The sequence below is a fragment of the Mesoplodon bidens genome (genome assembly GCF_964165515.1).
Source record: "Mesoplodon bidens genome assembly, chromosome: 20".
In the NCBI taxonomy this organism is placed as follows: domain Eukaryota; kingdom Metazoa; phylum Chordata; class Mammalia; order Artiodactyla; family Ziphiidae; genus Mesoplodon; species Mesoplodon bidens.
In genome coordinates, this window is record NC_138181.1 from 21,610,811 (window position 1) to 21,635,363 (window position 24,553).

General features: G+C 40.7%; 1 long non-coding RNA gene across 1 annotated transcript in view; it reads right to left on the reverse strand.

The window, feature by feature from the left end:
* LOC308608191 overlaps positions 1 to 23,123 on the reverse strand; it is a 118,516-nt gene extending 95,393 nt beyond the window's left edge. Inside the window, exon 1 of the long non-coding RNA XR_014014106.1 lies at positions 22,925 to 23,123. This is a non-coding gene — a long non-coding RNA (uncharacterized lncRNA). The remainder of the gene's footprint in view (positions 1 to 22,924) is intronic.
* Positions 23,124 to 24,553: the final 1,430 nt, after the last annotated feature.

A 24,553-nucleotide genomic window follows, 5' to 3' on the forward strand; every position in this document is an offset into this window, starting at 1 on the left:
TGCTTTAAGCACCTCCTACATATGAGGGAAAATCCCTACATCTGAGGCCAATGGAGCTCAGAAGGATTAAATAATTCATTCAAGGTTTATCATTAGTAGACGGCAGGGCTGAGATTTGAATCCAGATCTATTTCCAAAGCTAATTATCCTTCCAGCTGGTCAACCTGCTTTATCCAGGTCACAGATGCTGGCTTGCATGTTAATTGTGCTCTTCTGAATTTACTTTATTGAAACTGGATAAAGCTACTCTTGGATTTATCTCCAGTATGTGTTGGCTATTTAATATGGAGGGTATATTTTAAAAATCAATTGAACAGAAGTTAACTAGGTGTTGCTTACTTCACTCTCCAAACACTGGGAAGGAGAAAAGGTTGTTTCCATTTAGCTATAAACATCTCCTTCCTCTTCAACAGTATTCTCAAAGGCGTCAATCTTTCCCATCACATATTGAGTCCCCCCAAGCAAGGTGAAATGCAGATTAGAAAACAATTAGTTATAAGCTGAAATAGATTTTGAAATCATATTGCAGCATTTATGATATTTATTTGCCACTATCTGTGCGATTTATTTATTTAACAAACAGTTGTTGTGCACCTACAAGGTGTCAGATTTTAAGGTGGAAATCAATGATACAACAAGGAAGAAAACAGATAAGTGTTCCCATGCAACTTACAGTCTAATGGGAGAAAATTAATAAACAAGTAAACAAGTACGGGTCACCAGAGTGGGGAGAATGCTGTGGAAAACATGTCAAAGCTAAGAAAAACAAGAGTGTCGGGGTCGGGAGCCTTGTTCTTATATTTATTTAGAGTGTTCAGGTAAGGCCTCTATAACCAAATAACATTGGAGCAGAAACAGGCAGGAACTGAGGGCAGAGAGCATTTTAGGAAGAATTAACTGAAACGATAAAGGTTCTAAAGCAGAAGAAAGCATGCTGGGGTAATGAACCAGCACGGAGGCCAGTGTGGCTAGAGTATGATAAGCAGGGGGAGACGTGGCCAGGGCCCCCCACGTAAGGCTTGGTTGTGATTAAAGGGACTTTGTGTTTCCTCTCATTATCAGATGGTTGGAATGCTCTGACTCACTCTTTAGAAGGCTCTTTGGGGCTCCCCTGTGGAACAGCCTGGGGGAGGGAGGGGACAGACAGAGTCGGAGACTAGCTGGGTGGTTACTGCAATAGTCTGGGCAAGAGATGCTCCTGGCTTGGCTCAGGGTGGCGGCAGCGGAGGCGGAGGCGCTCCGTGGTACCTCTGGGATATGCTGCGTTTGTGGTACCCCCAGCTACGAAAGATGCGAGAGGTTGGGTATTTCGGTCTGGGCTTCAGAGGAGATAGACACTTAGAAACTTAAGAGCTGAGAGACAGACAGAGAAAGAGATGAAGAGATAGGGAGAAGACACAGGTAATAAAGAGAGGTGAAGTTAGAGACACAGACTGAGGAGTCTGGGGTGTAAGGCGGAGTCAGGAGTGGAGGGAGAATGAGTGGCTGCGAGATGGCAGGAGAGGTGAGGAAGAGCAGTGTCCTGCAGGCCAGGGGAAGCAAGTGTTTAAAGGAGGGGCTGAGGCGCTGCTGACAGGTCACATGAGGACCGAAAAATGACTGCTGGGTTTATCAACACGCAGGTTACCCTGGCCTCGAAAAGAACTGTTAAGTGTTTGGAGAGAAATCGTCACTGAGAAAAGAAGAACCATATAACTCTCTCAAGGTATTTTGCTGCAAACGGAAGCAGGGAATTGGGGTAATAAGTGGAGGTGGTTGTGGGGTCAAGATGGTTGTTATATAGAAGTTTGGGGGGGTTGTTTTTTAAGATGTTAGAAATAACATGTTTGAACGCTAATGAGAAAAGTGAACTGAAAATTCAGCAGAAAGAGGAGAGAATTGCTCGTGTCATATCTTGGAGGATCTAAAATGAGAACCTGTTTCCCTTTGGGGGACTGGCTTAGCCAGCTGTTTAGACCAGCCAGGTCACAGTGACAAGGAAGCCAGGCAGAGCCAAGGCGCAGGCTAAAGGGATGTTGCTGAGTGCACAGGGGTGTTACTTTTCTATTTTCTTTTGTTTCCCAAGTTTTATTGAGATATAATCGACGTATAAGCTTGTATTAGTTTAAGGCATGCAATACGATGATTACATATATGTATATATTACCATAATAAGTTTAGTTAACATCCATCAGCCCACATAGTTACAATTCTTTTCTTGCGATGAGAACTTTTAAGATCTACTCTCTCGGCAACTTTGAGATGTACAACAGCGTTGTTAACTATAGTCATCTTGTACGTTACATCCCAGAACTTACTTATCTCATAATTAAAAGTTTGTACCTTTTGGCCACCTTCATCCATTTCCCCTGGACGTTTCTTTTCATCATTGCTGTTTTCTCAGTGAAACAGAAAAAAGACTACTTGAGAATGCAGGTGGGGAGTTGTTAAAGACTTGAGGACAGAGGTACAAGTAAGAACTAATGACCTAGGAGAGGGGAAAGGTGAATGGGCTGGGAACTGAAGCAAGATTGCTGGGCAGGTAATACCTGTGATGATTTATGGGAGCTAGAATTTTAATTTTTATCTTTTTTTGCCAGGGGCATGAGGAGGAGAGGGAGAAAATGTTTCTAGCCCAGGCTGTTCTATTCCTATACCATTCTCTGAATAAAGTCTTTGTTCTTTTTTTTAGAAGTTCAGGGTAAATAAGCACATCACACCTTTACCTAGGATGCAAATTTTCCATAATTGCCCTAAAAGAGTCATGAGCAACATACACTTATCTAAACCTATTAATTTTTGTTTCTAAACATGTATTGGTACTAGATATATATGAATGAATGAAATTCTAGTGAATTCTAATTAGTCTCTAGGCACTAATCCAAATTCCAATTCCTTCTTGTATGATACTTTACAGAATGTGAAAGTTTCCTTCAATGTATTTTGTATGAACTTATAAGAACCAGTCCTTGAGGAGAGCTAGCTATCTTTTCCTTCCTTTCAATATAAACATAAAAATTAGTATAAAAATGACACTAATATTTCCCAACTGGTATATATGCCTTTTTACCATCACAAATTAATTAAATGATTGACAGACATGGTTAATAGAATCACAGAATGTTGGAAGTAGAAAGATCTCAGAGGTCATCGAATATAATCCATTTAATTTATAAATGATAAAACTGAGACCCAGAGAGTTTAGAAATTTGTTAATAATCTTAATCTGCTGATGAAATTAAATAAAGATTGCTTTGCAGTTAGCCTGGTACCCTTTCCACTTAACACAGTCTATTTTTTTATGTCTTTAACTCATTTCCTCTTGAATACATAACAAATTATTATTAAATTACATAATTGCTCACATTATTTTATCAATTTGTTTGTATGTTAATTAAAGAAGCAATATATGTTCAGTAGAATGTTTTGCTCTGTGGATGTTACTGTATGTAGTGGGTCAAAATCCATGCCCACCTGGAACCTCAAAATATGACTTTACGTGGAAATAGGACATTTACAGATATAGTTAAGGATGAAGATAAGATAAATACTGGATATGGGTAAGTCCTGAATCCACTGAGATGATTCTTACGAGAGATAAGGGAAAAAAAAAGAGAAGTATACACTGGCACAGAGGGCAAGCAAAATGACAACGGAAGCAGAGGTTGGAGGGATGTGTCTCCAAGCCAAGAAATGCCAACGATCACCAGAAATTACCAGAAACTAGGAGAAAGGCATGGGACTGTTGCCTCCTCAAAGCCTCCAGAAGGAACTAACCACACTGACACCTTGAGTTTGGACTTTCAGCCTCCTGAACTGAGACAGTACATTTCTGTTGTTTGAAGCCACCCAGCTTGTGGTGCTGTGTTACGGCAGTCCTAGGACATGAACACCTTAGAGAAGGACATTTCAAAGGCCATCACCTGAAAAACAGTAAAATAAAGGAAACGGGAAAACAAAGAAAAACCAGTTCCTTAGTTTGTGGCCATTAGTGAGCATTACCATGAAGCTTCCCCACTCAACAGATAACCACATCCCTTCTTCCTTGTCATTAAACTGGAAAAGTAAGGTAAATTTTATAACTTCTAACACCACCACATTCTACATTACAAAGACCATATGATACAGTGTTGGGGACAACCAATGACAAGCCTTTCAGAATTTATCATACTTTTTTTTTTCATGCCAATACTGGAGAATACTACTTTGATCATGTTTGCTGTATATTGCCTGAGACAAGGGTAACATCATGTGGATGTAAGAGCAATTATTTCATAAGTAGCTGCTCGGTACCAGTCTCTGTGCTAAGGGACTTTACATATTGTAGCTCATTTAATTACGAAGCATCAGCATTTGTACCCAAATTAGTTTGCCACTGCTTCCTGACAAGTTATCGCAAGCTTAGTGGCTTAAGACAACACACATTTATTGCCTCACAGTTTCCCTGGGTCAGGGGTCTGCACCCTCACTCAGCTGGGTCCTCTACTCAGGGTCTCAAGGCTGTGATGAGCGTGTGGTTCTCGTTCTTCTTACCTAAGGCTCAGTGTCCTCTTTTGAGATCCTTCAGGTAGTTGGCAGGATTCAGTTCTCTGCAGCTGTAGAACTGATATCCCTGTGTTGCTGTTTTGTCTTGCTGGCTGTTGGCTGAGGGTCACTCTCAGCAACTAGGGGTGCCGGTCACCTGGTCTCCTCCACATGCCATTCACTGCCTGGCTCTTTGCTGTTTTCCAGGCTAGGAGAAGAGCCTCTCTGTGTCTCTCACTTCAAAGCTCTGACTTTATCTGACTCAGATTTAAAGACCTCCTGAGACCAGGTCAGGCCTACTTAAAAGTCAACTACTTAGGCATCTTAAAGCTATCTTTCCCATAGAGTGTAACCTAATCATGGGACTGCATCTCACCATGTCTACAAGTCCCACCCACACTTTAGGGGAGAGGGTCTTGAAGTAAGTGTTCACCAAGGGGTGGGAATCTTAGGGACCAATTCACAATTTTGTCTACCACCGTAATACTAACAGTGAACGTTGATTGATCCCTTGCATGTGCTTTCATATATAACTCTCTTAAATTTGGAATATGAATACTGGCAGGGGTTTCAGAGATCACTGGCTTAATGCACTGTGGACGCCCTTGCATTTCCTGCTTCCTTTAACATTTCTCCTCACTTAATATGCTTCTAGAATAATAACCTTACAAGTGGCCCCAGCGGCCTCACATCTGTTGTTCTCACTTATTTCTAATACAGGTGGATCATCCTTCCTTAAGTTTCACACGACAGCAACAATATCTAGAGTGAAATGTGAGTTATGTGTTTTTCAAATGAAATGAAATGATTAGAGTGGGGTAACATGTTTTAGAGTTCTGGTAATAGATATACTTTTATCATTTTGAAAAAGGGTTTTCCTAGAAGCTCCAAATGAGACCTCTCAGAGCTTCCTACTGAAATAGCTGCAGAACATTAAAAAAGAAAGAAAGAAAACTCACAGCAATATTGGGAACTAGGCCTAGGAACCAACCCAAGGGAGAGAGTCCACTCACTGCAGACCTGACATGAATAGTGGATCGAGTAATTCCAGAACTCCCTGCTCTCCTCTGAAGCAGCATGAACATGTCCAAATGAAAGCACATGCATTTACAAAGATGACCCATCTCTCTCCTATTTTTTGCTGTTTGACCTTTATTTCAGCAATACAATCTTTTCCAAAGGTGAAAACCATGTGAATACTGATTTTTGTGTCACACTCAGTGTTGTTTTACTGACTCTATTCCAAAATCATTTTGTCAAAGTATATCAAAAAAAAAATGGGAGGGAAGAAGGGAGAGTGGCAAGGGAGAAAATGGAGTGCGCATGTGTGTGTGTATGTTGGTGGTGCTAAGTCCCATCCTAGGAATACAGTCCTTGGAATAAAGCCTCATCACCTGTTAGGTGTGATGGAGTTCAGATGAGTCCTGGTTCAACAAGCAAAGCAAAAGAATACAAAATCATAAAAATGATAGTGGGCCAGAAATCATATGAGTCCAGCAGAGCTAAGCATGTTTTAGAATCTCAGCATATCAAGCTGCCACTGTGAAGAGTATCAAATCAGAACTCAAGTGCTTAGTGAATGGGGTCAAGGACGATTCACATGCTCTGCTTTTAGTAAATAATAGGAAGGAAACGATTTTCTGTCATTAAAATATCAGTAACCAGAAGAAAATCAACACTAAGCTTAGGAAAAATATTCCAGGGAAGGAAGGAAGGAAGGAAGGAAAGAGAGAGAGAGAGAGAGAGAGAGGGAGGGAGGGAGAGAGAGGGAGGGAGAGAGAGGGAGGGAGAGAGAGGGAGGGAGGGAGAGGGAGGGAGAGAGAGGGAGGGAGAGAGAGGGAGGGAGGGAGAGAGGGAGGGAGGGAGGGAGGGGAGGGGAAGAAAGGAAAGGAAAGAAAGTTTTGGGGACATGATTCTAAAGATTCAGAAACATTGACACTTAGGGAAAATAAAAGATAAATAGCTAACATGTCAAAAACAAAATCAGTAGACAAACCAGATTTAGAAACATTTTGAATACAGATAATAGAGGGCTAATAGTTATTTAAATAATTCTTTTAAATTGACAAGAAGGTCAAATAAAACAGTGAATAAAGGTATTATGTGGCAACTGTCAGAAGAACAAATCCTACCAATAAGCAAAACACTTGTTTTTACAGATTCTCTTTTATGCAAACTCAGTGATTTCCCCTCCCATTCATTTTCAGAAATTACTTTAAGATCCAAAGAGGAAACAAGACCAATCATTTGAAGAAATCAACTACAGTAGGCCGACAATGTATATTTAAAGAGCAGTATATGCATCTATTATTAGAACACAGAGAATAAGATACAGAGGTAAAATAAAATTCTTAAAGAATATTTAGAGTACGTTTGAAAAGAACAGTCCCAGTATTATTTGAACAGGACAGAGGGAGTATAATATTGAGGGAAGAAAAGATGAAGGACATTTTACTACTATGCATGTATTGAGAGCCGGGATTATCAAAGAGGCACTTCTATCAAAAATAAGCTAAACATACAACCAATCAAATGTTTGCTTTGGTCTGTTGTTTGTTTGGACTGTTGGCATCTGGCTGTCTAGTTAGTCTTGCAGGGTTAACCTGGTCCCAGGACTTCTAGTTTACTGCTATTTTCACTGCCTCAAGTCACCACTGTGCTTTTCTAAGAGCAAATTACCTTTTGTCATGTAGTTTGGGAATGATGCAAAATAAACCCTTTGCTATGTCTAAAAAATTCTAAGTTAAAATTCTCCAACAAAATTATCTGACGAGCATGATTATTTGGAGATTAATAAAATTGTCATTCTTTTATTTAAAAAAGTAGACACAACAAGGAAATATCAGTAATATTTAAAAAGAAAAACTTGCACTCTATAGCTGAGTCTACACACATATATACACACACAGGTGAACAGAATGGAGAACTAAGTGATTTGCTTTCTTATTTGATTAGTACAGTGAACTGATCTGGAGAAATATTTTGTGTTATAATCAAGAAAGATACGGAGGCTCTTCAGGACTTGGGGCTGAGGATGGGGCTGTTAGGCTCTGTTACTAGCTGAGCCATGGTTTGTATTTCCTATTTTTATTTTGTTTGGCTTTTAAGTAATTGACAATTCGTGAATTCCATTAGTTGTTTCTTTAGCTGGCTCTCTTGGATGTTGGTATGAATTGCGGCTTTCTCCTCATTATCTAGAATACACAATCTCCCCAACCTCTGACTGAATTTCTTCAGGGGAACTCCATTTCTGAAATTTATCTTTTGCCAACTACAGCCAAGTATTTCATTACAGAATTGATTTTATTTTCTCCTCCATGGACACATCCCATAGATACTACCCACCCAGCATGACATCTGTTAAATAGTTCTATAAATCATTCCCCTACTCAGTTGCCTTGCCACCATTCAAGAGGAACCTGGGGTAATTGATCCTGATGCAGTCTTTCCAGAAGATCTATTTCACCAACCAAAAGGGACTTTTCAACTGCCCCACTAAATTCTCCCAACAGTTTTCAAGTGATATAGGGTAACTTATGCCTTTCCAAGGGGAAAAATATTTTTGACAGTTTTAACTTCAGAAGAAAGAAATCTGTGAAAAAGTAGCTATAGCCTCTTCTATACTTTTCTTAAGTCCATCTCTGCAGCTCTTCAGCATCACTGGTTTCTCTGTGAGCTCTTTGAGCAGGTTTTCAAAACCCCTTGCCTGCTGTAAACCAATCACTGATGATCACCCAGTGCCTTATTAGGCCACTAAATGATTTCCCTTAGGTCTAATTTTCTGAGCCCAGTCACAGGGCAAGCACTTCATTTCATGGTTGTCTTAAAAATAATGTTAGGCCCAACATCAGTTTTTTGTTTTTTGTTTTAACTTGTAGGCTAAGTTAGTACCACTGACTTAGCACCCAAGCCTTGGATTTCTCAGTAAGCTCTTACATAGTTGACAGTCACCCTTAAGATCTAGACCATCATCCAGATGCTTAGAAAGGAGTGGAAGGTAGTTGCTAAACTCTATCTTCATATCATCTGCACTAACACATCGTTGCAAGATCATAAATGCACTTAATATCTTTTAACCTCAGAAATGCAATTTCTTATTATTCGACAAGCAACACTATGACAAGGACAATTATTCATCCAGTTTTCTAATGTGTTCATTTTTATCTTGTTAATTGTGACATAAACCTACAATTACTAAGCATTCTTAGGAAAAAAAAAAACTCTCAGCATGCTACATGAGAAACAAATCAAAGTCACGTCCTGTGGTTAAGAAAATAGTGTTAAAAGGCTTGTTGAGAATCTCTAATTGCTTCGTTGACATCATACCGGTCTTTCAAAACAATCGAAGTAAATTAAGAATAATGAATCAGAAACTTGAGCATTCTATTGCCCTAATAATATATTTAAAAACAAAGGAAAAGCCTCTTAGGGATTGAAACCAAATAGAGTATATAATTAACTTCATCTATAATATAAAGTATATTTGGGTTTTGAACCCATTAATCTGAATTGCAAGACTTTAATATTACAATACTAGTAGCACATATTACTTTTGAGGATCAAAACTTCTGGATCGGGGTGGACCTTCAAGATGGCGGAAGAGTAAGATGCAGAGATCACCTTCCTCCCCACAAATACATCAGAAAAACATCTACATGTGGAACAACTCCTACAGAACACCTACTGAACACTGGCAGAAGACCTCAGACCTCCCAAAGGGCAAGAAACTCCCCACGAACCTGGGTAGGGCAAAAGAAAAAAGAAAAAACAGAGACAAAAGAATAGGGACGGGACCTGCACCTCTGGGAGGGAGCCCTGAAGGAGGAAAGGTTTCCACACACTAGGAAGCCCCTTCGCGGGCGGAGACTGCGGGTGGTGGAGGGGGGAAGCTTCGGAGCCGCGGAGGAGAGCGCAGCCACAGGGGTGCGTAGGGCAAAGCAGAGAAATTCCTGCACAGAGGATCGGTGCTGACCAGCACTCACCAGCCCGAGAGGCTTGTCTGCTCACCCGCCGGGGCGGGCGGGGCTGGGAGCTGAGGCTCGGGTTCCGGTCAGATCCCAGGGAGAGGACGGGGGTTGGCGGCGTGAACACAGCCTGAAGGGGTTAGTGCGCCACGGCTAGCCGGGAGGGAGTCCGGGAAAAGGTCTGGAGCTGCTGAAGAGGCAAGAGACTTTTTCTTCCCTCTTTGTTTCCTGGTGCGCGAGGAGAGGGGATTCAGAGCGCCGCTTAAAGGAGCTCCAGAGACGGGCGCGAGCCGCGGCTAAAAGAACGGACCCCAGAGACAGGCATGAGACGCTAAGGCTGCTGCTGCCGCCACCAAGAAGCCTGTGTGTGAGCACAGGTCACTCTCCACACCTCCTCTCCCAGGAGCCTGTGCAGCCCGCCACTGCCAGGGTCCCGTGATCCAGGGACAACCTCCCCAGGAGAACACACGGCACACCTCAAGCTGTTGCAACGTCACACCGGCCTCTGCCACCAGAGGCTCGCCCGGCACTCCAATTATAACTACTGTACCCCGGCCTCCCCTAGGCCTGAATAAGCAAGAGCCCCCTAATCAGCCGCTGCTTTATCCCCCTCCTGTCTGGGCAAGGAACAGATGGCTGAGATGACCTACATGTAGAGGCAGGGCCAAAACTAAAGCTGAACCCCAGGAGCTGTGCGAACAAAGAAGAGAAAGGGAAATCTCTCCCAGCAGCCTCAGGAGCAGCAGATTAAATCTCCACATTCAACTTGATGTACCCTGCATCTGTGGAATACCTGAATAGACAACGAATCATCCCAAAATTGAGATGGTGAATTTTGGGAAAAACTGTACACTTGGGGTTTGCTGTCTGTGACAGATTTGTTCCTGATTTTTATGTTTATCTTAGTTTAGTTTTAAGTGCGTCTTAACATTGGTGGATTTGTTTATTGATTTGGTTGCTCTCTTTATTATTTATTTTAATAATTAAAAAAAATTTATTTATAATTTATTTTATTTTTTTATTTCTTTTTTTCTTCCTTTTTTTCTGAGCCACGTGGCTGACAGGGTCTTGGTGCTCCTGCCAGGTGTCAGACCTGAGCCTCTGAGGTGGGAAAGCTCAGTTCAGGACATTGGTCCACCAGAGACCTCTCAGCTCCATGTAATATCAATCAGCATGAGCTCACCCAGAGATCTCCGTTTCAATGCTAAGACCCAGCTCCACCCAATGGCCAGCAAGCTCCAGTGCTGGACGCCCGCCCCATGCCAAACAATTAGCAAGACAGGAACACAACCCCACCCATTAACAGAGAGGCTGACTAAATCATACCAAGTTCACAGACACCCAAAACACACCACCAGACATGGCACTGACCATCCAGCCCCATCAAGGAGAACACAGGCACCAGTCCCCTCCACCAGGAAGCCTACACAAGCCACTGAACCAACCTCAACCACTGGGGGCAGACACCAAAAACAACAGGAACTACAAACCTGCAGACTGCGAAAAGGAGACCCCAAACACAGTAACTTAAGCAAAATGAGAAGACAGAGAAATATGCAGCAGATGAAGGAGCAAGGTAAAACCCCACCAGCCCAAACAAATGAAGAGGAAATAGGCAGTCTACCTGAAAAAGAATTCAGAGTAATGATAGTAAAGATGATATAAAATCTTGGAAACAGAATGGAGAAAATAAAAGAAACATTTAACAAGGAACAGGGGGAACTAAAGAGCAAACAAACAATGATGAACAACACAATAAAGGAAATTAAAACTTCTCTAGAAGGAATCAATAGCAGAATAACTGAAGCAGAAGAACGGATAAGTGACCTGGAAGATAAAATAGTGGAAATAAGTACCACAGAGCAGAATAAAGAAAAAAGAACGAAAAGAATTGAGGACAGTCTCAGAGACCTCTGGGACAACATTAAATGCACCAACATTCTAATTATAGGGGTCCCAGAAGAAGAAGAGAAAAAGAAGGGGTCTGAGAAAATATTTGAAGAGATTATAGTTGAACACTTCCCTAACATGGCAAGGAAAAACATGCCAAGACACATATTACTCAAACTATCAAAAATTAAATACAAAGAAGAAATATTAAAAGTAGCCAGGGAAAAACAACAAATAACATACAACGGAATCCCCATAAGGTTAACAGCTGATCTTTCAGCAGAAACTCTGCAAGCCAGAAGGGAGTGGCAGAACATATTTAAAGTGATGAAAGGGAAAAACCTACAACCAAGATTACTCTACCCAGCAAGGATCTCATTCAGATTTGATGGAGAAATTAAAACCTTTACAGAGGAGCAAAAGTTAAGAGAATTCAGCACCACCAGACCAGCTTTACAACAAATGCTAAAGGAACTTCTCTAGGCAAGAAACACAAGAGAAGGAAAAGACCTAAAAAAACAAACCCAAAACAATTAAGAAAATGGGAATAGGAACATACATATTGATAATTACCTTAAATGTCAATGGATTAAATGCTCCAACCAAAAGACATAGACTGGCTGAATGGATACAAAAACAAGACCCATCTATACGCTGTCTACCAGAGACCCACTTCAGACCTAGGGACACATACAGACTGAAAGTGAGGGGATGGGAAAAGACATTCCATGCAAATGGAAATCAAAAGAAAGCTGGAGTAGCAACTCTTATATCAGACAAAATAGACTTTAAAATAAAGACTATTACAAGAGACAAAGGACACTACATAACGATCAAGGGATCAATCCAGGAAGAAGATATAACAATTGTAAATATCTGCGCACTCAATGTAGGAGCACCTCAGTACATAAGGCAAATGCTAACAGCCATAAAAGGGGAAATAGACAGTAACACAATCATAGTAAGGAACTTTAACACCCCACTTTCACCAATGGACAGATCATCCAAAATGAAAATAAATAAGGAAACACAAGCTTTAAATGATACATTAAACAAGATGGACTTAACTGATATTTAGAGGACATTCCATCCAAAAACAACAGATAACACTTTCTTCTCAAGTGCTCATGGAACATTCTCCAGGATAGATCATATCTTGGGTCACAAATCAAGCCTTGGCAAATTTAAGAAAACTGAAATCATATCAAGTATATTTTCCAACTACAACACTATGAGACTATATATCAATTACAGAAAAAAATGTAAACTACCAAATGTAAAATAGCTAGTGGGAAGCAGCGGCACAGCTCAGGGAGATCAGCTCAGTGCTTTGTGACTACCTAGAGGGGTGGGAAAGGGAAGGTGGGAGGGAGATGCAAGAGGGAGGGGATATGGGGATATACATTTACATATAGCTGATTCACTTTGTTATACAGCAGAAACCAACACAACACTGTAAAACAATTATACTCCAATAAAGATGTTACAAATAAAGAAATAAATGAGTTTATAAATGGAAAAAAACAAAAACAAACGAACAACTTCTGGATCCTCAGAATGGACAACTCAGTAATGTACATTTGAAATTAACAATCTTCTTGAATTAGACGATTTCTGCAACTGTAGCTCAACAAATATTTGAATTATCCTTGGCTTTTAGAGATTTTTCTTTAGTCAGTAGTTTGTATATAATTAAAGCCAATTAAGTTTCCTGTGTTTGATATGTTTTACAAGTTAATAAAAGATACTTTGCTTTGAGTGTAGTGTGAGTTTTGCTTATACATTTAAATTTTGTATTATCAATAGCGCAGGATTTTTAAAACAGGTAGCAAATGCTGTGTAATTATGATTTGATCTCCAAAGAACAGTGCTTTGTGTGCTGAGTAGATGACAAGGCTGAGTCAATTTCAGGCAAAGTGCATGCATAAGAAATACTCTTACGGCACCAAGAAATATTCTGTGTTCTGTGTAAAACTGTTAGGGAAATCTTCTTGAATTTATAATTGGAAAATGAACAGATACCCAGCTCACTTCAATGCAAATGCTTTTAAAGCAAATACGGCGCATGAGCCTAATCTGGGGCTGCCTCTTTTTGTAAGGCTAAGAATGCTTTTTACAGACTCACATTTATAACAGATTTGACGGTAAGGAACACTAACCTTGAACCTCAGTTAAGTGGAATTTATCCTCCCCCTGCCACCAATGAATTATATTCTTCTCATCAGTAGATCTGTACTAGAAAAAAAATGTTCTCAATGATCATAATTCTACTTTGAATTTCATCGATGTAAATTTGTGAATATTGTTTTATCTCACTATATAAGTACCTACATAATAGCCTCAATTTTGCCTGTTTGTCCCCAAGATGGAAGTATTTACTATCTAGCCCTTTACAGAAATAGTATGCTTACTACTGTCTTAGAACAAGATGAAAACCTATAGAGATGGAAAAGGAAAGTTTGCGAAGTGGTTAAGACCAACAACTTTATATTTAAATAGGGCTTAACTGAGTCCAGGAACTGCCATTTATTAAATCTATGAGTCTGGATAAGTCACTTGCACTCACTAAACTTCAGTTAATTCACCTATAAACATGAGCTATTGTGATGTTTTAATGGGTTTAATAATAATGGTACCCATTTCATAGGGTCGGTACGAAGATTAAACTGCCAGGCTTGTAGAAATATCTAAATGTCTACTACAGGAAAACAAATGTTCAGACTCTCAACCTGGTTTTATATGAAAGTTCAACTCCTGGCAACCCCTATGACCTCTGTAAACACACAAGCAAAAACATAATTGGAGAAGGCAAATCTGCTCCCAAATACTTCAAGGGAGAGTTTGAAGAGTGAGCCTTCTCTGTTCAGAATTTTTTATCTGTTTGCTTGTTTTGTTTTGCCTTGTCCTTACTAATGACTAGGGCTTGGGTTGAACCGGCCATTATGATCAATTACATTCTGTGATAAGTTGTAAGTTTGGGTAGCTGGGAACCTACCAAGCAGAGGCTTGTTGGAAGGGATCCTACAGAGCTTTGAGACCTGATTCTGGCCACTTGTTCTAGAAGCTTCCTCTCTTTACCCCCATATATCCAGAAAGTTCCAGATGACTTGCTAACTAGAAGAGGCCCAAAGTTCCAGTCGTCCAGTTGGAATAGATCATAGTGCTTGCTAGAATCCACTAGCTTTCATGTGAAATGTCTGAGAGAATCCCCCTCACCTGCACCCGAGACTTCACCTCCTGTTGATCTCCTAGTCTTCATGAAAAACAGAAGTTACCCTACACCAGGGATGCACAGCTGACTGCCCAGTAGGAAGGGCACTAACACCAACACCATTACAACCACCTCTTTTCCAAAGTGCCAAGGACACTTTTATGCCCAAGGAGGACTGTTGCCACCTTGAGGATCAGGCGGAGGAAGTCCAGTGCTAATGCCTGGTGTGGGAAGCACCCAAATAAGCAGTTGGGGCTCCGGGAAATAGGCATTCCCCTCTTACTTTAAAAAGGTAAAAGCAAGGATAAACAAGTTTCTTTCTCTGTTTCACATCATTGCATTGTGTATTCTGTGGCCCTGAGGAAGGATTTCAAAGCAATGTACTCTTGGTCACAGAATGAAACTATAACATAAAAGATTAATAGAGTGGAGTCTGTTGAATTATAAATGCTTTAACCTTAGACACTCTTAATCTCAATAATAATGCCTATTGGAAAGAGGCTTCCATTTGTAATCGAGCAACATTTCTCTATGGAAAATAAAATGAACCAACAGCATAAATTGCCCCAAACATTTCACATCGGCATTCTCTACCATCACAAGGTACTGTATCTTCTTAATTGTAAAGAAGATTGAAGATGCTCCTGACATGCTTTATGGAGGCTGTATTTTCCTTAGATGAATAACTTGCTCTTTATGAATATTCCAAAAGCAAACGAGAGGCCTATTTGCATACCTCATTAATGATCCCTCTTTAGCAGGAGCATGTTCCTAATTTTACATACCCATAAACACGTCTTTCCATCATCTGAATGAAAAATAATATATTTTCTGCCAGAATTTGTATTTGGATACTGGTGTATGAAAAACATAAATTATGCTGAAGACTCAGATATTTGAGAAGAATAAATTACAATAGTGATATTACTTTCAGTGTGGTCATAGCTTACTGGACTCTTATTTTCTTGTCTTCATCCTTATGTTTCCATCTATTTGGTCACGATCCTCTTTCTTGCTTTGTTGTTATTCATGCTTTCTCATGTGAATATGGGAGAAATGTGATGCTAAGAAATAGTGTTTAATTTTCAGACACTTGATAAAACCTTAATTTCTTTATAAATATAACAGTTTATATTAATGGATAAGGGTTTCCCTTATAAGTGTGTTTGTCTTATGTATATATTTTTTTATGATGTAGCATGTCACAATTGAGCAAAACCAACATATACTAATTTAATGTTTGAGCTACTATCTTCATCTCAAACACTCCTAATTAGAAAGAGAGAACAATAACTAAGTATTCTAATACTTAAACTTGGACAAAATGTAATTCTTTATCTTCAAAATAAGACTGATATGAACTGCATGAAGGGAGTAGATCTGACTTCATTTTTCTCCATACATTCATTCAAAGGATATGTTTTGAATGGTCGCTATGTGTTAGGAACTCTACAAGGCAACAAAGATTCAGAAACAAATAAGGCAGCTCAGTCCTTATTAATTAAAATAAGCTAAATTCAATAGCTAGAATGATAGTGCGTTATTACAGAAGTATACATATTGGAGTACGGGAGCACATAAGAGGAACATTGATGTCATAATCAAGGAAGGCTTCCCAGAAGAGGTGTTATATGAACTGAGCTTCCAACAATAAGTAAGAGTTAGCCAGAAGAGAGGAGGGATGTCATTTCCTGAGGGACATGTGTGGAAATCCAGAAGGCAGGAATATTTTTAGGACTTCATATATTGAATAGCAAGAGATGAGTCTGAAGGTGTAGGCTGGGAATTATAGAGTTCATATGTATCTTGGAATTCAGGAGAATTTTGAAAAAGTTTAACAAGGTAATGATTACAGTGAGATTTGTTTTGGGTTCGCATCCTTGCTACTCATTTGTTCATTCTGGATATGTTTCTAGAATTCAACATGTACAACCTCCCCACCTTTAAAGACAATCGGACACAAAGTTAAGGAACTTAATCCACTGCCCACTGTCTCAGGTGGTTAGACAGCACCAGGAGCCAGAATTGTTCATTTTCTTACATAAGTATTAAGAGTGATTGAACACGGGGACATTTTCCCAGACTACCTTTTGCTTTCCAAAGTAATAGTGAACAGTTTAATAATGTACTTAAATAACCCATCACAGTTACAAAATGCACAGGTCCAAATTGGAATGATTTTAGATACTGTGTTAAAAATGTAGTCTATGCCAAAAAAATAAAATAACCCCAAAACAAACAAATAAAACAACAAAACCACACTATGTGTCAGCTGCTCAGAAAGCCTGTCAACTCATTGCAGGTGATCATCAATCAGATATGTCAGTTCCAAGTGGCAGCTTTTCCTGTCTGGAGTGCAGAAAATCACCATGAAAATGCTCTGTGGACTAGTGACCTCATTTGTCTGTGCTATTAGGAGACATTTGTGAATTTTTTTTTATGAATATGCAACTTTTAGATGCCGCTCAGTAGCTACACCTTTTTAATCATTATAGATTCAAAAGATATTTTCTATCAGAGAAGTGTAGTATCATTGAAGGAGTGGATACTGTATCAATTCAATTCATTCTAATACACAGAAATGCTTAGGTCCATATTTATTTATTAACCATCTATGAAGTGGAATATTAGTCTGATTCTAAAACACTTTGCTCAAGACTTAGCCCAAACAGAATCTATTATATTACTTTGAAGAGCAGTCAGGAAAAAAAAAAAAAAACTAGACTACTGGGAAGTATTTAGGGGAATAAATACAAATATAAATTAGACTGTGAGTCTTAACTGGAGAAATTTGATGACATTGAAAGGAAGGGGAATAAGACTCCTCTTCATTTGCTCATCCCTTAAAGGTCACCCACCTCCCATCCCTTCCTTACCCTTCCTTTTATTTCTTACCCTTTCTTTTGGTGTTTGACTTCTTTTGCAAACTGAAGTATTATTGATAGCGCTCAAGTCCCAGCCCTTCCACTGCTTCTCCTTCTCTCTGACATCCTTTCCGAAACTTTGTATTGTCAGATAGTTTCTTTTTGGTCTATTTGATGGATGTTAAGTGGTATATTATTTTTGCCATAACATCTCACTTCCAGTACACTTGTGAAAATAAGACTCTGCCATATAAATGCCCAGACTCTGGCTTGTCTTTCTCTTTTTATTGGGAATTTTCACCCCAAACAGAGGTTTTACATTTTAACATAGACATATTCATCAGATCTTTTATTTATATGTTATTTAAGTTATTTATTTATAAGTCATATAGACTACCCACCATAATCACTTGTTTCCTGGAGAATGTAACAATTCTGGGGATGTGACTACAAGCGGTATCTACCTAGGAGTTGCTTGCTATGATACAAACCAGTTTCAACACCAGCCTCTCATTCAAACTGTATTGAGCTCATAGGACTTTATAATGATGACAATACATATGGTAATCACTTTTGGTTCAAGACAATTGCATCAATAGTGATGAAATGTCTACCTAGCTACTTGTGGAAAAAGAAAACATGCCAGAGCAAACATAAATAACAGATGAGTCCAGTTTCCAATGTAAAATTTCAATCATGAAGATGATGGAAAAAACGAAGGTGAGTATTTTCATAATCTTTGGGGTTCAGAAATATTCAAATTTTATAGGTAACATAGACCACAAATTAATGTTTAAATTTGAAGTCATAAATGAAAACTTTCATATGACGCAGTACTATAAAAATAAAAACAAAACTAAGGAAAAGAAGAAAAATTTTTCTGAGACAAACATGCCATACAAGGCATTGATATTTTCAATATATAAAATTATTTACAAACTGAAAGAAAATGATTATATATAGTAATATTAATAATCCACACAAACAAGTTATTATTAGAGAAGAAATACAAGCTCTTGATATTTAATTAACTAGTAGTGAAACAGAGCAGGACCTTATGGTCCATCCCCGCCATGTCCTCTGCCTGCCTTTTGTCTGTAGAAAAACTTTAGTCACAGAATAAATTTAATCAGAGAAGTGAGAAATGCAAAAGCAAAAGAAAGCAGGCAAACAGGACAAAATAATAATAGTTTAGTCATTAAGCAAAGTCACGGACCTTTAGTTCCTCCTCAAGGGCTATAGACAGTATTCTGAGCCATGTCCTGTGAGCTCTTATAGATACTGAAACCCTCACCAGGTGGAAGAAGTTAACTACATGATGACCAGACTGTAGCCATGACATAAGCTGCCACAATCCCAAGAACTGGCCTCAAGGAAGTGGGAACAAACCGACTCTGGGGCTGAAGATTAACTGTACTTAAAACAATCAAGACGACGCTGATCAGACCACCACATGACCAACTTCAAGATGACTGTCAGAGCTGACTCTGCTGTTTCTGCATGTGGCCCCCTCCCTCTGTCTATAAAAGCTGTTGCCCGCTGACTGTCAGGGAGGGACTTGGCCTTTGGACACGAGTCTGCCCTCCTGCCCAGTTGCAGACCTCTGAAATAAAGCAAACTTTCCTTTCCACCAACCTTGCCTCTTTGCTGGCATTCAAGCTGCAAGTAGCCCAACCCCACTTTTTGTAACAATAGTCTTATGGACATTCCAAATAAAAACTGAGGTGTTAATGTTTTGCTTACCAGACTGGAAAAAAACAAGGATTAACAAGATTAATTATATAAAGCATGGCACTAAAGTGATTTTATAAAGCTCTTAATACAATTTATATTATATAGTAAACATTCAATTAACAGCAGTTGTTTATGATAATGCTTGTGGAGGATATGGAGAAATTAGTACTGTACTCATGTCCGATCCTGTTGGAGATGTAAATTGTTATAATTTATATTTTAAAAATATATTCTGACTGCTAGCCCCGAACTGGAAAGAAGTCAAATAGTTATGATTAGAGAAAGAGTTAAACTAATTGTTGTATATCAATATAACAGGATGCTACCAGCCATTACAAATGATACTGTATATCAAAGGTCTCCTTGATATATTTTTTTGGGTGGGAAACACTGCTTACAAAAGAGGATAGGCTGTATTATGCCATTTATAATATAATTTACTGTGCTTAAGTAATATTCAAACATTAACGTTAATATTTTCTTGTATCATATAAATTTTATATAATATACTTAATATTAAAAACATAATATATAAATGTATATAGGTAAAAATTATATATACATATACAATCTTCTTCACTGAACCAGCTTAACACAGGAAGATACAAAAAGAAAACTGCTTTTTCTCAGCCCACTGCTTCAATCACATTCCAACAGATATTCAGTGGCTTTGGATGATATTTTTGACAGATCCCATACGCATCAGTCTGGGTCACATTAGGAAGCTAGCAGATGGCGCACTCAACATTGAAATAAAAGTAAGTGTAATAAGGTGGTATTACAGAGATAATGTTAGGAGTAAGGAAACTAGGAAGAGAGAGTGATGCTCTCAGGGCTCCCAACAGTGGCACTAACACCAGCTGTACGCCTTCAGAGGTAAGGTTAGGGAACAGTTAGTTACTTGAACCCCTGTAGCAGTAAACCATAGCCATGGAACTCCACAGGGGTTGTCCACATGGGTAAGAACCAGACATTATCAAGCCATACCCAGTAAAGAGGGTGTAAGTGAAATAAATACTTTGAATTCCTTTTCCTCCCTCTCTCTGAGGTCTTGCTGGTGCCTTAATTGGATGGACACAATCAGAAGCCAAAGGACACGGGGGCCGGGAAATGCAGGGGTCGGCCTCCTGGGCAAGAAGCTGGGCAGGAAAGAGCAAGGAATGGATCAGGAGGTGCAAACATAGAATAACCAGCACAATATAGCACTGGGGCAACATTTAGGCAGCAAAACAGTCTCATTTTCCAGTTAAAAAGTCTAGTCCAATCTATATAAAAACTCGAGCTTACATTTGGTTTAAAGCTCCTCCCTCTCCACCCATAGGGGCCATCAGTGGCCTTTGTGCTGTGCAGCCTCTTCCCTTTCTCCTTCCCCATGCATTGTGTTGCCTCTGGTTTCTCCAGAGATGGGCGGGTCCCGGGGGATAAGAATGGAAGTAAAGAGGATACAGATCTTTTATCTTATGTTGTTTCTTGCCCTTGCTTGACTGATAAATGCTCACTGTCCCAGCAAGAATCCAAAATAATCATTCACTTACGGGCAGTTTGTGGGATGGTTGGGTACCTGCACATCATGAACTATGCCCTTTTACATGGACCATGCACTCTTCTGCTGCTGTGTTGAGACGCCCCTCAGCTTCTGTCCTTTGGTGATATCTGAATACTAGTGGTTTTCTATATAGGTCACTCATCAGAGTATCTTTTCCTCTATCTTACAACTATAAGTTATAGAAAATTGATAGTAATGCGAATAATTCATGTCCATAGAAATGCAAGTTTTGTCCAGTGGAATGGACATCATTGTCCTGTGGATTGTTGCCAGTTTTGCATCTATTAAATGGATTAATGTTAACATTCCCAGTGGGCTTACGTATTCGTCTATTCTTTGGATTTGTTTTTAAATTGTGATCACTTACTGATTTCCTCATTAGGAAAAAAATCTAAAATCTTTGGTACATGTTTATTTTATATGAGTCATGGTTTTCCTTTTCTTTCTTTAAATATTCTTTAATCATATGACATAATCTTTCTTTTCTAGCATCTACCTGCTCCAGCAGGAAGCTCTTTGTGGTAAGGTCCTTTTCAGATGACTTAGCCACACCTGACAGCTTCCTTGTGGCGCATGGGAATTCATACACCGTTGACCCACCAAAGGCAGGTGGCAGCTGGCTATCACTCTCTCTTTTCATTCTGCTGTTCAGAATGGCTCCAGACAGGCATGGACCAGGGAGAAAGATTTATTCTCCTGCTTTTCTTGAAGGCACACAATTTCCCAAACTCTTCTTTTTATCCGAGTTCTTTATCTTGTGCCCTACTTGCTTGGTCTAAGTGTATTAGAAAAATGATGCTTCTCCCTTCTCTCATGGAGAGGAAAACAGAAACACTGCTGTACTGTTTATAGCTTAGGAATTCCTACACTCACCCCACCTGGGTCCCATGCCCCAAGTGTTTCATCTTCTCTTTGATTGGTTTTCAGGAATGGGTTGCTATCATTGCAGATAGAATTCCCTGGGAAGCAGGCTTTTATAGGAAGTGTAGCACACAAGTTTATTGGGATTGATTTCAACATGTGTGGTGGGGTGAAGAAAATGCGATTTGGGACAGAGAGAGGTTCAGCTGTGATGCAGTCAGAGCAAAGGCTTCAGCAGATCCTATGGACAGCTCTAAAGCTGGGAAAGCCGTCTAGAGTTGTCTCAATTTGACGTAAGAAGGCTGGTCCTTTTAAATCCTTCATCAACCAGTAATTGGGTGTGGGTCACCTCTGGGAAGGAGGAAGTAACAGCTTTGTTTAGCCAAGTATAAGTTGTGGAGAGTCACTCAGGGTGCCAAAAATTGGAATTTGGGGGAATGAATGGAGTGGGGATCTGGTCTTTGAGGATGGACCATTTCTTCTAATTAATCATTTGTCAATATGCTTAACACCTGTTAATGTGTTAAATTAATTAACCTGTTACTTGTTTGCCTATGTTCTCAGCATCACTGGGACTTCACCCCAAATATATAAGATAACAGGAACGATCTCAACATACAACTATGAGTAGTATGCATATATAGGTGAATATATGCATCACATTTCAATGCATATAGAGATACTGGAAAAGACTAGTTAAAATATTAACAGTGTGTATCTCTAGGTGGTGGGATTCTAGGAGGGTTCTTTTTCTTGCATTTTTTAACATATTTTTGAATTTTCTAAATAAAAATCTCAGGAAATAAAGGATATGCATTAAAAAACAAACAAGCAAGCAGACAGAAGACAAATAAGAAAAATAAACCCAATTTTTTTTTTTTTTTGTAGAGGCCAAGATGATGTAGTAGAGGGACCCAGAGCTCACCTCCTCTCAGGGGCACGCCAAAATCACAACTGTCCTCAGAACAACCATCAAAAAACGCCCTGGAACCTACCAGAAAAGATCTCCTACCTCTAAAGACAGGCACCACACGGGGGAACCACAAGGAGATGCGGGTAGGAGGCGCAGACGCGCGGTATTATTAAATCCCAGACCGACTGGGGGCGACCCACAGGCTGGAGAGTAATTACACCCTCCAGAGGTTCTCCCACACGAGTGAGAGTTCGGAGCCCCACGTCACGCTCCCCAGCCCGGGGGTCCGGCACCAGGAAGACGAGCCCCCAGAGCGTTTGGCTTTGAAGGCCAGCCGGGCTTTATTGCAGGAGCCCCACAAGACGCTTCACTCTTAAAGGGCGCACACAAAATCTCAAGCAAAAGCAGTAATTTGACAGGCGCCTGGGCCAGGCCTACCTGCAGGTCTCAGAGTGTGTCCCGGAGAGGTGGCGGCAGAGGGCGGCTGTGGTTGCCTGTGGGGAGACGGACGCTGGCGGCAGCCGCTCCCGGGAGCTCCTTCTACTGAGGAAGCTGAGGAAGCCGAGGAAGTCGAGGAAGCCGGTGCTGGCGCAGGCGCACGCCCGGGACCCGCCCCCCGGCTCCCGAGACTCCTCGGGCCACACAGCTAACTGGGCCCATCAGCAGACAGGCTGCCTAAAGACTAACGGGCCCACAGCTGCCTCTGGTCATGCCCCTAAACACGGCCCAGCCCACCGGAGGGCCCCAGTTCCACCACCAGTGGATAGGCGCCGGCCCCTCCCCCCAGGAAGCCTCGCCCACCGGGAGACAGACTCCGGAAGCAAGAGAGCTCGGAGCCGCAGCGCAGGCCAGGCCCTACCACGGACCAGCTGGACCCTCGCCCCGCCCACTAGCAGGCCAGCCCTGCCTTCCGGACAGCCTGGACCCCATACCCAACTGGGTCAGGAACCGGCCTCCCCCTCAGTGCTCTGAAACGGGCTCTGGGATGCCTGGCCCTGTAGCCGGACTCCAGGAACCAGCTCTGCCTGCCAGTAGTCCAGCGCTAATGCCAGCATCTGGCTTCACCGGCAAGGGGGTGGGCAACAGCTACAGCGTCTTTGGGACTCTGACTCCAGCCACCAGTGAGCCAGCGCTAACCAGGGGCCCCGAGGATTCCACAACCAGCCGCCTGGTGAGCAGGCCTCGCTGAACAGCAGCCGGCAGCATCCGCAGGGGCAGGGCCTGGCAGCCACCCGGACTACAGGCCGACCAAGCCTACCAGACCACGCACATAGTCCACCACAATGGAAGGACCCACGCAGCCCTCTTAGGGGGAACCCCTGGAGCGTATAGCTTGGGTGACGAGAGGGGAGTGCACTGCTGGGACATCAAGGACGCCTCCTACAGAGGGCCACTTCTCCAACATCGAGAGAACGTATCTAACGTACCACATGCATACAAATACAAATAGCAGCTTAGAAAAATAAACCCAGAGTCCACTTTAGTCCACAGTGGAACGTATTAAAGGATATTCAGTAGCACTCAGCTTCAGAGTGAAGACTTGACCACCACTGATCCCAGGTAGACAAGAAACTGGCACAGGATGTCATGACGTCTGTCAGAGAATGGGTGCCTTCAGTAATGCACTTGCCTGAAAATGGATTTCACGTGGAAGCAAGCTTGCAAAGCAGTTTTGCGTGGGTGTGTTTGATCCATGATATCTATGTCACATGCTCACACCCTAGCTTCTAGGTCTCCACTTTCAGTGAGCAGGATTTATAAGGTAGACAGGTTCCCCAAATACAAAGAATATTTAAAAGGCACTTAGTAGGCAGAAAACATAACAAATGACCATTACCATGTGTTCTCTCAATATAGGTAGAAAATACTTAAGTAATAATCTTTAATTAGAAAAGATAAAAGTTATTAATGCTCATTTCTAGACCTCTAACCTCCTTCTCGCAAACCTGTTGTTTATGTTTCCAAAGTGGTTTTTTAGACAACTTTGAAATAAGATTAACTAGTAAAACCAGCTTCTGTTTACAGTTCTGCTTCTTGGTCTCAGGTTCATTTTTCCTTATTTGTAAA